The sequence below is a fragment of the Loxodonta africana genome, chromosome X, assembly GCF_030014295.1.
Source record: "Loxodonta africana isolate mLoxAfr1 chromosome X, mLoxAfr1.hap2, whole genome shotgun sequence".
Lineage (NCBI taxonomy): Eukaryota > Metazoa > Chordata > Mammalia > Proboscidea > Elephantidae > Loxodonta > Loxodonta africana.
In genome coordinates, this window is record NC_087369.1 from 39,264,019 (window position 1) to 39,279,291 (window position 15,273).

Genomic DNA, 15,273 nt, shown 5'->3' on the forward strand with positions numbered 1-15,273 from the left:
CTCCCTCCCTCCCTCCCATCCTCCCTTCCTCCCTCCCTCCCTTCCTTCTCTCTCTCTCTTTTTCTTTTCTTAACAGGATCTGAAATGGCTTTAAGAATTATTCTGGTCCACATTCTTTTAAAAAATCTAATGAACTCTAGTGAGTGATGGAGGATATATTATAATCTCAAGTCAGTAAATATCTAGTAATTGCTTGTTGTGAACAGGGAGGGGGAGGTAAAAATTGAATGTTTACAGAGTATCTTAATTTATGCAGGGCCTGTGGCGGCAACTCCCACATACACCATGTCAATTACTCCTTACAGCACCCCTCATTTTACAGTTGAGAAAAATGAGGTTTAGAGGATTACAAAACCAGAAGTATGGACCACTTTTAGTGTGGTGTGATGTAAGCGCGCCCCGCCCCCCCCCCACCCGGCCGACCTTCTTCAAAGACTGTAGGCTGGGAAAAGGAGACACAAACCCATGACAAAAGGAAATTATCCATGGCAGAGTGGATAATTTATTGACAGGGAGTACTTGGCATATCATCTGGTATATAGTCTTTGTATTGTATTTGGAAGAAACAGGAGTCCACAAAGAGCTGACCTGGTGTTTAGGAAAGATATAATGGACAAAGTGGGATTCCAATTGGTCCTTGAAAATTCAGTAGAATAAATCTAAGCAGAAAGGATGTGAGAGGCATTGCCAGTGCTGGAATTTTAATGTGCATAGACTCATAGGTGGATAATCAAAGGTGGATTCGGAAGAAAATGGTAGACCAGTGTGACTGCAATAGCTTAGTGGGAAGAAAGGCTGACATTCAGGTTAAAGTTAGTCTCCAGATGCTATGGAGTCCCTGGGTGGTACAAATGTTTAAGCCCTCGGCTGCTAACGAAATCACCTTGGAAGAAAAGCCTTGGAAGAAAAGCCTAGCAATCCACTCCCAATAAACAGCAAACACTAGAAACCTTATGCACAATTCTACTCTGACACACACGGAGCCACCATGGGTTGGAGTTGACTTATGGCAACTAATTTATAGATGCTGCATTTCAATTCATACTATCCTTTTACTTAGCCTTTATGGTATCTGTAGAATCAACTGAAGCCTGTTTTTAACCTGACAGAAACAGAAGAGGAAGAAAGATTATGGTTATGAAAGAAGGCACGATGTAGGTGATATCAATGAAAATTTTATAAGCCAGATTTAATCTGTAGATTTAAGATTGGTAGATTTCCAAAACTGGTTAATTATTATGGTAGACATTTAATTACACTTCTTCCATCTTACCTCCTGTATTAGTTTCCTGTTGCTTCTGCAACAAATTACCACACACTCAGTGGTTTAAAACAACAGAAATTTATTATCTCACAGTTCTGGAGGTCAGAAGTCTGAAATGGGTCTCAGTAGGCTAAAATCAAGTCTTCAGTAGAGCTCTGCTTCTTCTGGAGACTTTAGGGAAGAGTTTATTTCCTTGCCTTTTCCAGCTTCTAGAGGCTGTCAACATTCCTTGGTTTGTGCCGCTCTTCCAGCAATACCATCACTTTGACCTCTCTGCCTCTGTCGTCATGTCTCCTTCTCTGACTCTGCTTCTCCTGCTTCCCTCTTTCCCTTGTAAAGATCATTCTGATTACATTGGGCCAAGTAGATAATCCAGGATAGTCTCCCATCTCAAGATCTTTAACTTAATCACACCTGCAAAGTTCTTTTTGCCACGAGAGGTAGCATATTCACAGGTTCCAGGAATTAGGATGTCAACATTTTTTACCTACTACATCTCCACATGGCAAAAATATCTACAGCAGTACCTATTACGAACTATTTACTACTACTACTAATAATAATAATAGGAAACTCTGGTGGCGTAGTGGTTAAGTGCTATGGCTGCTAACCAAAAGATCGGCAGTTCGAATCCACCAGGTGCTGTTGGAAACTCTGTGCGGCAGTTCTAATCTGTCCTATAGAGTCTCTATGAGTCGGAATCAACTCGATGGCACTGGGTTTTTTTTTTTCTTACTACTACTAATAATAGTAATGAAGGCATTTTTGTACTGAGTGCCAAAGTATTTAATAAAGTTAATTATACTGAAGTACATAATATAGGCACAGAACTACACTGAACTCTTTTTATTAATTCAAAGAGAACTAATTTGAAATACACTGAACTGTCCTTGAGAGTCATAGGGTCTATTTATTCAAGTCTCCTATCTATTAAGGTTCAATTTCATTTTCCTCAGGAAGGTTCTCAACTTCTTTTTCAGTATTTTCATGACAGAGAATGAGTTATGTGGGCCCAACTATTGCCAGAGTTAAATTAAAGAATCGGAACATTCAGGTTTTTCCTGATATTTGTATACTTAATGCCAGTCTTCTAAGGATGTTTTTGAGCGAGTCCAGCTTACTTTTAGTACTGGCAGATCCTCTTGAAATTGTACTACGTTACTGGGGAAGATGTTTGGCGATTTTGACATATCCTGAGGTTGACTCAACATTCAAAGATAGCCATAGACACAGCATGATCCATACTCATAAATCTATAAATGCCTTCTAAAATTGTAACATAATTCCTATCAAATAATTCTATGACTCTCCAGAATATGTGATTTCTTTGAGCTCAAGGAAGTTTGGTAATGGGACATAAATTCAGTCCCGGCTGTCATCTGCTCCACATGTCCAGCTTACATCTGCATACTTGTACTTCTGTGAATGAATAAACACTGCTCTGTTTTATTCTTGAATATTCTTTTAAACTTGATGTTTCAAGTTCGTTGAGTCCCATTGTCCTGTCATATCAGCAAGCAAGTATAATCTGGTGAGCCACTGGGGGTTCGACAAGCCAGATCTTTCAGAGTCCTTGAAGTCCCGAAAGACCTTTGTTTAAGAAAGTACTTGATTAAAGCTTTCCAACACTGACATTTGACTTCATTAAACAAACAAACAAAAATCTATGCTCTGTCTCAACATCTTCAAAATACCCAACAAATGAAAAATGTTGGATTCCTCCAACATCACACCTGCAATGATCCAGTCTGAACATTTTGCCACAAATAAATTGATGACAGTCAGGATACTCAACCTTTTCCTTTGATGTAACACTTTATTTAAAATGTTTATTTAAAAAGTTTTGCCCTTTCAATGTAGGCACTACACCTGTGACCCACTGAACTTGTTTATTCTTTGTTTAAACTTCTGAAATTTCTTACCAGCTGTGAGTTAGGTCCAATTAATCCCATGCAATATAGCCAGTGAAATAATGGTTTCCCTAAAGTTCCAGGTGGGCTCCATGTGGCCTTGGGCTATATTCTGGAGGATGCAGACAGAATAAACACAGAGCTATATCACCTCAAGCATGTGTTTTGGGTAGAAGAATGTATCACTTAACTGGAGGAGGGTAATGAACAATTAAGCTGAATATACAATGAGAAAGTGAACCACCATTTAATGAATATCTCATATGCCAAGTCCTTTTCTAAGAACTTTGCATATATGATTATATTATCTCTTCCTAACAATAAATCTTGAATGTCGCTATTATTATTCTCATCTAATTCTTTCATTCTTTAATCTGTATTAAGTGCCTCCTATGAAACCCTGGTGGTGTAGTGGTTAAGAGTTCGGCTGCTAACCAAAATGTTAGCAGTTCGAATCCACCAGAGGCTTCTTGGAAACCCTATGGGGCAGTTCTACTCTGTCCTATAGAGGTGCTGTGAGTCAGAATCAACTTGATGGCAATGGGTTTGGTTTTGGTTTTTGGTATGTGCGGCAGCGGTTAAGTGCTTGGCTGCTAACCAAGAGATCAACAGTTCAAATCCACCAGCCACTCTTAGGAAACCTTGTGGGGCAGGTCTACTCTGTCCTATAGGATGGCTATGAGTTGGAACCGACTCCACAGCAATGGGTTTTTTGGTATGTGCCTGGCAGAGGAGTCCTTGTGGCACAGTGGTTGAAGCACTCAAGTGGTAATGGAAATGTCGGTGGTTTGAACCCACCAGCTGCTCCAAGGGAGAAAGATGTGGCGGTTTGCTTCCATAAAGATTTACAACATTGAAAACCCTATGGGGCAGTTCCATTCTGTTCTATAGGGTCACTATGAGTCGTAACCAACTCAATGGCAATGGGTTTGGTACGGTTTGGATGTGCCTAGGACTGTATGAGGTTGTGGGGATATAACAAGGTGGACATGGTCTCAACTTCATAGAGCTTCCAGATGTTGAAACTGAATTTCAGAGTATTCACATAATTTGCCCATGGCTATGTAATTCTTGGAGTCTGTCTTAGCTACCTGGTGCTGCTGTAACAGAAGTACCACAAGTGGATGGCTTTAGCGAAAAAAAAAAAAAAAAAAGCTGTTGCCATCAAGTTGATTCCGATTCATAGCGACCGTGTATAACAGAGTAGAAATGCCCCATAGGGCTTCCGAGGAGTGTCTGGTGGATTTGAACTGCAGACTGCTTGGTTAGCAGCTATAGCTCTTAACCACTACCCTACCAGGGTTTCCAGGATGGCTTTACTGAAGAGAAATTTATTCTCTCACAGTCCAGGAGTCTAGAAGTCTGAATTCAGGGTGCCAGCTCCAGGGGAAGGCTTTTTCTCTCTGTTGGCTCTGGGGGACGGTCCTTGTCATCAATCTTCCCCTGGTCTAGGAGCTTCTCAGCTCAGGGACCCCGGATCCAAAGGATGCACTGCTCCTGGCACTTCTTTCTTGGAGACAATAAGTTCCCCCCCATCTCTCTGCTTGATTCTCTCTTTTATATTTCAAAAGAGATTGACTCAAAACAACCTAATCTTATAGGCTGAGTCCTGCCTCATTAACATAACTATCTTTAATCCTGCCTCATTAACATCATAGAGGCAGGATTTATAACACATAAGACAATCACACCAGATGACAAAATGATGGATAATCACACCATACTGGGAATCATGCCCTAGCCAAGCTGACACACATTTTGGGGGGGGGGCACAATTCAATCCATAACAGAGTCCCTGGGTGATGCAAATGGATAAGCACTGGGCTACTAACCAAAAGGTTGGCAGTTCCAACCCACCCAGAGGTGCATTGGGAGAAATGTCTGGCAATCCGTTTCCAAAAGGTCACAGCCTTGAAAACCCTCTGGAACAGTTCTACTCTGAAATACATGGAGTCACCACGAATCTGAATTGACTCAGTGGCAATTGCTTATATATATATATATTGGCACTAGAAAAAAAAAAATATATATATATATATATATATATTGGCACTAGAAAAAAAAAATATATATATATATGGAGCTCTGGTGGTGCAGCGGTTAAGAGCTATGGAGCACAACAGCTGATAATCAAAAGGTCAGCAGTTTGAATCTACCAGCCACTCCTTGAAAACCCTATGGAGCAGTTCCACTCTATCCTATAGGGTCGCTATGAGTTGGAATCAACACACACGTATGTAATTCTTAGTGAAGGAGCTGGGATTCAAGTCCAGGATCCTGGGGTTTTTCTGCTACTCTTCTTGACTTTCTGCTACAGAGCTCCTCCATGCCCAGTTTGAATAATCAGGTAACCAAAAATTCAGGGCAAGCGTGGTTGTAATACTATAGCCACTGAAGACAATTAATTAAATAGCTAATAGCTAAAAAAGAAAAGATTTCTTAACACGTCAACTGAAAATTTTACCTAACCTAATAACTAAGTACAGTGGGAAATTGGAAATGAGTAGGTTCCCGGCACGAACAGTTAGCACCCATCTCCTAACTGAAAGGTTAGCAGTTTGAACCCTCCCAGGGGCACCATGGAAGAAAGATTTGGCGATCTGCTTCCATAAAGATTACAACCAAGAAAACCTTCTGGAATAGTTCTACTCTGTAATATATTGAGTTACCATAAGGAATTGATTCAACTACAGTAGATTTAGATTATCTTTATGATGCTAACTGGTGTTTTATTTATTGAATTAGCTTGTGTCAACCAGCTTTTATGCACTGGGTTCTGGGGTTACAGGGATGACTAAAACAGGACCTTAAAATATAGCAAACTAAAAAGAGGAGACACACAGATAAAGTAGCAAATGAGGTAAGCTGGTTTAGTTGCTGTGATGGGAATCTGTACCCCTACAGTGGAGCATATTAGAGGGAGAGGTAAATTCTAGCTGTGGTTTGGAGGCAAGAAGGAAATCGGAAAAGCTCTTTATAAGAGGTAACACTTTACTAAAGATGTATGCTAAGTAGAGTAAGGATTACTAAAATGAGTATTCACCAGGTGAGGAGGGAGGAAATGATGGAAAAAAAAATCAAACCCCAAGGTTGGATAATTGCATGTCATTTAATTTGGCTGGCATGTAAGTTTTCAAGGACTGGCATAGCAAGACATTTGCTAGGAAAAGTAGCCGAGGTGGGATGGTGGCTTTTATTCTGCAGAAGATGAAAGTTCATTGAATGGTAGACTAATGATTCTCATCCCTGGCTGCACATTGAATCTTCTGGATTCAGGACCCCATTTAAAACAAATTCAATGGCATATCTGAGCTCCATCGGTGATTCTAATGTGCAGCCAAGGTTGAGAATGCCTGAGTACTAGATAAGTACCATGACACCTTGTACACATACACACACACCCCCTCACACACTTATTCTAGCTACAAGTCTCAAGGCAGGAAATAGAGTGAGTGAAATTTTGTAGGTGAAGAATGGAAAGGAGTGAACAGGTGTGAACCTGAAGTGGTAGTGCACAGCCCTTGATGTGGAGGGCTGGTGAAGGGAATGCAGGAATTGGTGATGACTTTCATTTTTATGGCTGGGGTGATTCAGTATGTTTTGGTGCAGTTAGTAGCATGAGAAAGCTGGACAATGAAAAGGAAGACTGAAGAAGAATCTATGAGTTTGAATTGTAGTGTTGTCGAAGAATACTGAGTATACCAAGGAATGCCAGAAGGATGGGCAAATCTGTTTTGGAGGAAGTATAACCAGAATACTCCTTAGAAGCGAGGATGGCAAGACTTAATTTCACTTACTTTGGACATATTATCAGGAGGGACCAATCCCTGGAGAAAGACAACATGCTTGGTAAAGTAGAGGATCAGTGAAAAAGGGGGAGACTCACAAGATGGACTGACACAGCGGCTACAGCAATGGGCTCAAACAGCAAGGACTGTGAGGATGGTGCAGGAATAAGCAACGTTTCATTCTGTTATACATAGGGTCCCTATGAGTCGAAGCCAACTCAATAGCACCTAACAACAATCTAAAAGCACCAGACTGAGGGACTGAAATATAGCAAAAGTATTTAGCTGAAAGACAGTGAGCTCTCTTTGAGATATTAAATTTGAAGTGCCTCCAGGAAATCTATGTCTGTCATTAGGAAGCTTATGTACTAGGACAGAGCTCAATAGAGAGGCCTGAGCTAAAGATAGACATTTGAGAATCATCAGCATATACTGAGTTTGAAGCCATGGCGTGGATGAGGTTGGAGAGGGGAAGAGTGTAAAGGGTGAGACCGGAGAGGGAAAGAGTGCAGACTGAGAAATAAAGACAGCCAAGGGCAGAATATTAAGCTAATAACACTTCAGGTATGGACTAAGCTCATGAGGCCTGCAAAGGCAAATGAAAGATATGATCAGAGAGGAAGAAAAAAAGAAAACCAAAGATAGTCTTTAAGTGGGTTTCAAGTGATGTTTAATACATGAGAGACACTACAACTATAAACAGTTGCTTATTCTAAGTAATATGGAGTCAGATCTTCATTTTTCACTCAGTCTGAGACTCTTTGCCTTTTCTTTGAAGAATTTAAATGATGCCAGATCATCAGACATAGGAAGCAGGAGAATTTGTTCTAGGAATAGAAATTTATTTAGTCCAAAGACCACACTCCTCCTTTCTCCAAATCCTTCTCCAACCAGAGCAGTTTAGCTTTCATCTGTTTTATACACCAAACTTCTCATTAACTTTTATTTGAAGAAAGGCTGAGCAAAAGAAACTGCGTGAAAGGATACAGAAGTTCCTGTATTCCCTTCTCTTCCACAACCTGGCTCTGTGCCTAAGAAGACACCCTGAGGCTCTTAGGCATTGAACATGCTGATGTGGAGAAGGTATGGGGGGGGGGCTAGTTTGTGCATATCGATATCCTGTGCCAGGATCAGATGTGGACACAAGTCAGAGACTTTTCAGACCTTCTTTACAGCTATTTTTATGCCTTTGTTCTGGAGGCAGAAGTTACAAGCCCCTTAATGCTGTCTAACCCACTGTTAACGGACATTCCCTTCAGCTCTAGAGTATGTTTTCCTCATCCTTAACTTCCAGAGCTATTTAAAAAGTTAGCCTTCCATATTGTTTCATTTTAGTGGCATTTTTATATGTTTTATTCCAAAAATGATAAGTGCTTGTTGCAGAAAAGTAGAAACTAAACTGAAAGAAGAAGCAGAAGAAACACTTCGGAATATTTTTCCAGTTAATTTTTATTTTCTACGTGTATACATAAATCAACTATTGATATTGTGTCTGATAGCCTTTGCTGTGTAACAAACTATCCCAAGTGTTGTGGTCTAAAATAGTCATACGTGTATATCATGATTTTGCAGGTTGACTATTTAAGTTGGGCTCACTGTTCAGTTCTGGTCTGATCCAGGATTGGCTCATTTCATGAGTCTGTGGTCAGCTGGAAGTGACTAGTGTTGGCTATTGTATGATGGTCACACCTGGGAAAGCTGGAATGACGTAAGCTTCTACCTATGTTGTCTCTCACCTTCCAATGGGCAAAAAACTAAAAAAAAACTTGCTGCTGTCTAGTTGATTCCAACTCATGGTGACCCCATGTGTGACAGAGTAGAACTGCTCCACAGGGTTTTCTTAGCTGTAATTTTAAAGATTTTTTAATCTTACAGAACCAGATCACCATGCCTTTCTTCTGCAGTACTTCCGGATTGGTTTGAACTGCCAACTTTTCAGTTAGTAGTCTAGCGCAAACTATTTGCTCCACCCAGAGAACCAACTGTTTGCACCAACAGGCCTGGTGGTAAAGTGGTTGATAGCTCAGGCTGCTAACCAAAATGGCAGTTCGAATCCACCAGCCACTCCTTGGAAACCCTATTGGGCAGTTCTACTGTTCTTATGGAGGAGCCCTGGTGCCACAGTGGTTAAGTGTTTGGCTGCCAACCAAAAGGTCAGCAGTTTGAATCCACCAGCCACTCCTTGGAAACCCTATGGGGCAGTTCTACTCTGTCCTATAGGGTCACTATGAGTCAGACTCTACTCAACAGCAATGGATTCACCAGTAGGCTAGCTTTGGCTTATTCACATGATGTTTGGAGGGGTCCAAGAGCAACAAGAAGGCAAGTCCCAATATACAAGCACTTTTCAAGTCTCTGCTTGAGTCATGTTTGCTTTTGTTCTGTTAGCCAGCAGGTTATTACCTATCAGTAGAATTTGTCACTGTTGGTAATGCTCTACTTCTTCTTTTTTTTTTTTTTTTAACTTTTATTGAGCTTCAAGTGAACGTCTACAAATCAAGTCAGTCTGTCACATACAAGTTAATATACATCTCACTCCCCACTCCCACTTGCTCTCCCTCTAATGAGCCAGCCCTTCCAGTCTCTCCTTTCGTGAAAACTTTGCCAGCCTCCAACTCACTCTATCCTCCCATCCCCCCTCCAGACAGTAGATGCCAACACAGTCTCAAGTGTCCACCCGATATAATTAGCTCGCTCTTCATCAGCATCTCTCTCCCACCTACTGTCCAGTCCCTTTCGTGTCTGATGAATTGTCTTCGGGGATGGTTCCTCTCCTGTACCAACAGAAGGTTTGGGGACCATGACCACCGGGATTCCCCTAGTCACAGCCAGACCATTAAGTATGGTCTTTTTATGAGAACCTGGGGTCTGCATCCCACTGATCTCCTGCTCCCTCAGGAGTCCTCTATTGAATGCTGTACTTCTTGCCGCACTTTTTTTTTTCTTACAGGATAATGTCCTTTTCTGGATTTCTTCCTGCTTTTCTGACTGGTGCTTCTTGGTTTCTTTTGCTGGTCCCTCTCTTGTCTCCTAGACATCTAAATGTTGGAATGTCCCAGGGCATTGTCCTTGGACTTTTCTTTTGTCTATCCTTATTTTTTAGGTGATCATGTCGAGTTTCATAGCTAATGACTACCAAATTCTGCCTCTAGCTTGGATTTTTCCCCTGAACTCCAGACTAGTATATCCAATTGCATATGTGTCTAAACTTAACATGTCTCAAACTGAGTTTTTGGTATTTCTCCCAGTAACCAGCAACTCGTGCAGTGTTCCCATCATGGTTAATGGCATCATCTTTTTTCTAATGGCCCAGGCCCAAACTTTACTGATGCCTCTCTTTTCTCTCACATCCCAATATCCAACCTTCAGGAAATTCTATCATCATTTCCAGTTTTGATATGTTAAAAGTAATGTTACGTGGAACAATCTTGTTAATTTAATACTTTATTTAGAAAAAAATCTTAAAAGGAATAACTTGAACAAAGAATCTAAGATTATTTTACCACTTTTGACAACTACCTAATTGCATTTCATACATTTATTCATTAATTCTTCCACTCAACAAACATTTGTTGAGAACATGTCATGTCCAAGAAACTCTTAATTGCTGGCAATAGAACTGCAGCCTGAACCTTCGTCATACTTACCTGCTGGTGTGAAGACAGAATGCCAACTAAATAACCACAAAACCTAGTGAAGGCTATAAAAGAAACTAACAAGGACTGATACAGCATATAACCAGGAGAGCTTTTATATCATAAGTCATATTAAAGATCTCATTATCCTAAAACTTGTCAACACTGAGTATTATAATTGATTGTTCATTTTGTTTATTCTTTGTCATTTTTAATTGCTAGCTAGACAGGTGAAAATTTTAAAAAAAGAAAATTTCCCCTTGAGAATGGAAACTTTAGAAGTCTTCTATCTCAATCATAGTAATCTACAATTTAGCCCTGAACCCTGAAGTTTCAAATCTAATTAAATGCAAAACAATGCACAGAATCTTATAAGTATAGAAGCAACTCTGAATGATCAGAGAACAAACAGTGCTGCTATTCTTGGGGCCATAAAAATAAACATTTCAAAAGATATGAATAAACATGAGAGGAAGACAATGGAAATATAGTGACATATTAAAGTAAGTATTGAAATTGCCCAAGTTGTACTGAAAAGGCAGGATTACCCAGCCACCATGGAACTACACATCTGTGAGTCTCCTTATCAGCCTCATGTGGTCATAATCTGCCACCTTCCTGTATCTGTTGCTGTCATGTGGAGGGAATTTATGACAACACAGATAGGATATGAAAATGTTTAAGTATAAGGCAGTCAGAGCTAATGGTGTCTTCTCATAGGGCATATGATTTCACTGAGACAACAACCAAAGAATGAAAGCCCAGTGGCATCACTGGGGGAGGGGGGATGTGGGGGGTTCAGGCCACACCAGGTGACACTGTCAGAGGCAGGTGACACCAAAATGACTGTCTATAAAATTTTTGTGCTGTGTTTCAGCAGAAATTTATTATTTTTTATAAAAATATTCCTGTAGTTAGTTGCAGCAATAAAAAATTTTTCATAAGCCCAGCTTACATGCATCAATATACCTACAAAGCTAAAACTCTATGCTAATTTACTTTTTGAGCTTTCCAATGAGCTCCAGTCAGAGCTGTCATTATGACCCAATTACAATGATGCTTCAAATCATGTGGTTTCATCTGCAAGCACTACAAGTAGGCACTGTTGTTTTTGTTGCTGCCAGTGTTTTCATAGTCACTGATTTTGTCAAATTTTCTGGTGTTTTAGTTACAATACCCTGGCAATTAGTATTTGTGAACCTATATCAACAACTTTTTTCAGAATGAAGAGTAATTAAAGGAAAAGAAGGAATAATATATGGGAATTATGATTTACAAGTAACAGTACAAAAAATACCATTAAGGATTCTGTATGGCCTGGTCGGGAGGAGGTCCATAAGAGGAGTGCGGTGACACCATGAGTTACCACACTGGGTGACACCAACCCTACTGACGCCACTGTGAAAGCCAACTGTGTTTTCTTCTAACGGGGCGGGATTGAACTAGACTACCCTGAGTGGTGCAAATCGTTAAGATTGACTACTAGATGAAAGGTCGGTGGTTTGAACCCATCCAGAGACATATCAGATGAGAGGCCTGGAGATATACTTCCAAAAGGTCACAGCCATTGAAAAACCAGTTCTACTTTCCCCATGTAGGGTAGCCATGGGGTAGAATCTACTTGACGGCAACTAACAACATCATCCCAAAATTGCACTGTGTGAACAAAGAAAATTTTATACGAAGTATTCTCTTGTTCTTGAAATTACATAAATGACTTTGCATTTGCTATGAGAAGGATGTCAGTTGGCTGATAACACCCTTTTTGTCAGATATGAAACTTAAACTCATCGGTGACTAAGGGAAACCTTGGCTGCCCTTGTGATTTTTGCTGCCTTAGCTCAATTCCACAGGGTGAATTCACAGGTGGGAACAGCTTTTGGTGCACTTGAAAGTCATTCAAACCAGATGGCTATAGACAGGCCAAGTGTCCTGTGCCTGATCAACTCACTGTTTCAGTCTAGAAGGTTTGCTGGCTCAACGCAAATAAAACTTTTCTTTTTTTTTTTCAATTTCATTTTGTTGTTGTCGTTGAGAATATACACAGCAAAACATACACCAGTTCAATCATTTCTACACGTACAAGTTATTGACATTGATTTTATTCTCCGAGTTGTGCAACCATTGTTGTCCCCCTTTTCTGAGTTGTTTCTCCCCCCATTAACATAAACTCACTGCCCTCTAAGGTTCCTATCTAATCTTTTGAGTTACTGTTGTCACTTTGATCCCATTTAGACAGTTCTTAAAAGAGCATAATGCTCAAGGCAGGCATTTTTAACTATTTAAGCTAGTAAGAAGACTTTAGGGAGTATTTTTGGTTTAAGGCTTAAGATTATCTCAGAGCAATAGCTTCGTGGATTCATCCAACCCCCTGGCTCCAGAAAATCTGGAGTTCATGAGAATTTGCAATTCTGTTCTGCATTTTCCCCCTTTGGGGTTCTTCCATCAGGACAGCCTCTTCCCAGCCGTGCCATAGGCACTCCTCTCTCTGGCCCTTTGGCCTCTGCCCTGCTCAGAGGCAAGTGTTATAAAAACTCTTTTAGCTCTGCTGTTAAGTGCCCTCTGTCCTACTCGACGGCACTGGGTTTCTGGGTTATGTGCCCAGAGGCACCCCACTCTGCCAGTAAGTCTCGGCCCAAAGGCACTCAGGTTTATCGCTCCATGGGCCGGGAAGCCAACTGTGCTGCCTCCTGTAAGTCTCTTCTGCTGGCCTCTCCTGCTGTCATTTCTCTGTCACCACTTCTTGCCATCTTCCATGTTACAACTCTCTATCTCTCCAACTCCTGGTTCCAGGAGCTTCTCAGTGCAGGGATCCCAGGTCCAAAAGACGTGCTGGCTCTTTTTCTTTGGTGGTGGTAGGTTCCTCTCTCTGCTCTGGAATTGGTTCTTTTTTAAGCCTAGTGGAATAGTAAAACTAACCAATTCCATTGGTGGGCCAAAATTACCTTATTTGCATAAACCCACCCAATCACTTGGGTAGGAGTTACACCATAGTGAGAAAAAGGCCACACAAAATCCATCCATTGCACCACAGTTAGATAATCCATTGTTGAAAGCTAGGCCTGACAGCATTGCCCCTGCAGTTTCTTCTAACAATGTTATGGTTTTAGACTGCACATTTAGGTCCTTAGTCCATTTTGAATTTGTTTTTGAGTATGGTGTGTGGCATGGATCCTGTTTCTTTCTTTTTTTTTTTTTTTTGCATGTGGAAATCCAGTTTTCCCAACACCCTTTATTAAAGAGACTCTTCTTCTAGGTATTTCATTGAATGGACGTAACAACCTTGTCAAAAATCAGTTGACCATAGGTGTGTGGGTATATTTCTGGACCCTCAATTCTATTCCATTGTTCTATGTGTCTATTGTTATACTAGTACCAGGCTGTTATGATTACTGTGCTGTATAGTATGTTTTAAAATAAGGAAGTGTGAGTTCTCCTACTTGGTTCTCTTTCAACATTGCTTTAGCTATTTGGGGCCTCTTGCCCTTCCACATAAAGTTAAGGATTGGTTGGAATTTTGATTGGGATTGTGTTGAATCTATAGATCACCTTGGGTAGTACTGACGTCTTAACAATATTAAATCTTCCAACCCAAGAACACAGAAAATCTTTTCATTTATCTAAGTCTTCTTTTGTTGCTTTCAGCAGTGTTTTATAATTTTCATTATATAAGTCCTTCACATCCTTGGTTAGATTTATTCCTAGGTATTTCATTCTCTTAGATGCTATTGTAAATGCAACTATTTCCCTAATTTCCCTTTCAGATTTCTCATTCCTGGTGTATGGAAACCCAACTGATTTTTGTTTGTTCACTTTGTACCCTGAAACTTTGCTAAATTGCTGTATTATCTCTAGAAGTTTTTTTGTGGACCCTTTGAGGTTATATATAACGTCTTATCATCCATGAGTAGAGATAATCTACTTCTTGTTTTCCAATCTGAATACCTTTTTTTTTTTTCTTGGCTTACTGCTCTAGAACTTGTGATACAATATTGACTAGAGGTGGCGAGAGTGGGTACCCTTGGCTTGTTCCCAATTTCAAGGGGAAAGATCTGTCTTTCTCCATTAACTGTAATGTTGGCTATTGGCTTTTCATATATGTCCTGAATCATACTGAGGAATTTCCTTCTATTCCAGTCTTCTGTAGAGTTTTCGTTAAGAAATGTTATTGGATTTTATCAAATGCTTTTTTCTGCATTGATAGAGATGATCATGTGGTTCTTTTCCTTTGTTCTGTTGATGAGGCGTATTACATTGATTGGTTTTTCTAATGTTGAACCATCCCTGCATTCCTGGAATAAATCCCATTTGGTCACGGTGAAATAAAACTTTTTTGATGAAAGGGAGGTCAAAAACTCATCCATGCCACCTAGCACCATTAAAAAAAATCAGCTTGAGCTGACCATGTTCAAGAAGATACTCTGAGTGTAAAACCAACAACACTAAAATTGAGAGAGAGAGACAGAAGGAAAAAGAGAGACCTGTGTCATAAGAGAGACAGTTAAAATGACCTTGGTAGAGGTTGAAAATGTTGTCTGCCTGGGGTATTAAAGGCCCAGCATGACTGCTTCTCTTTATATTCTTTCGTAGTAGGCCAAGACAGGGTAGAGGCAGATAGGCCCTTAATAAATGCATTAATAACCCCAAGAATGAAGAGGAAATTAGCATCCTGGGGA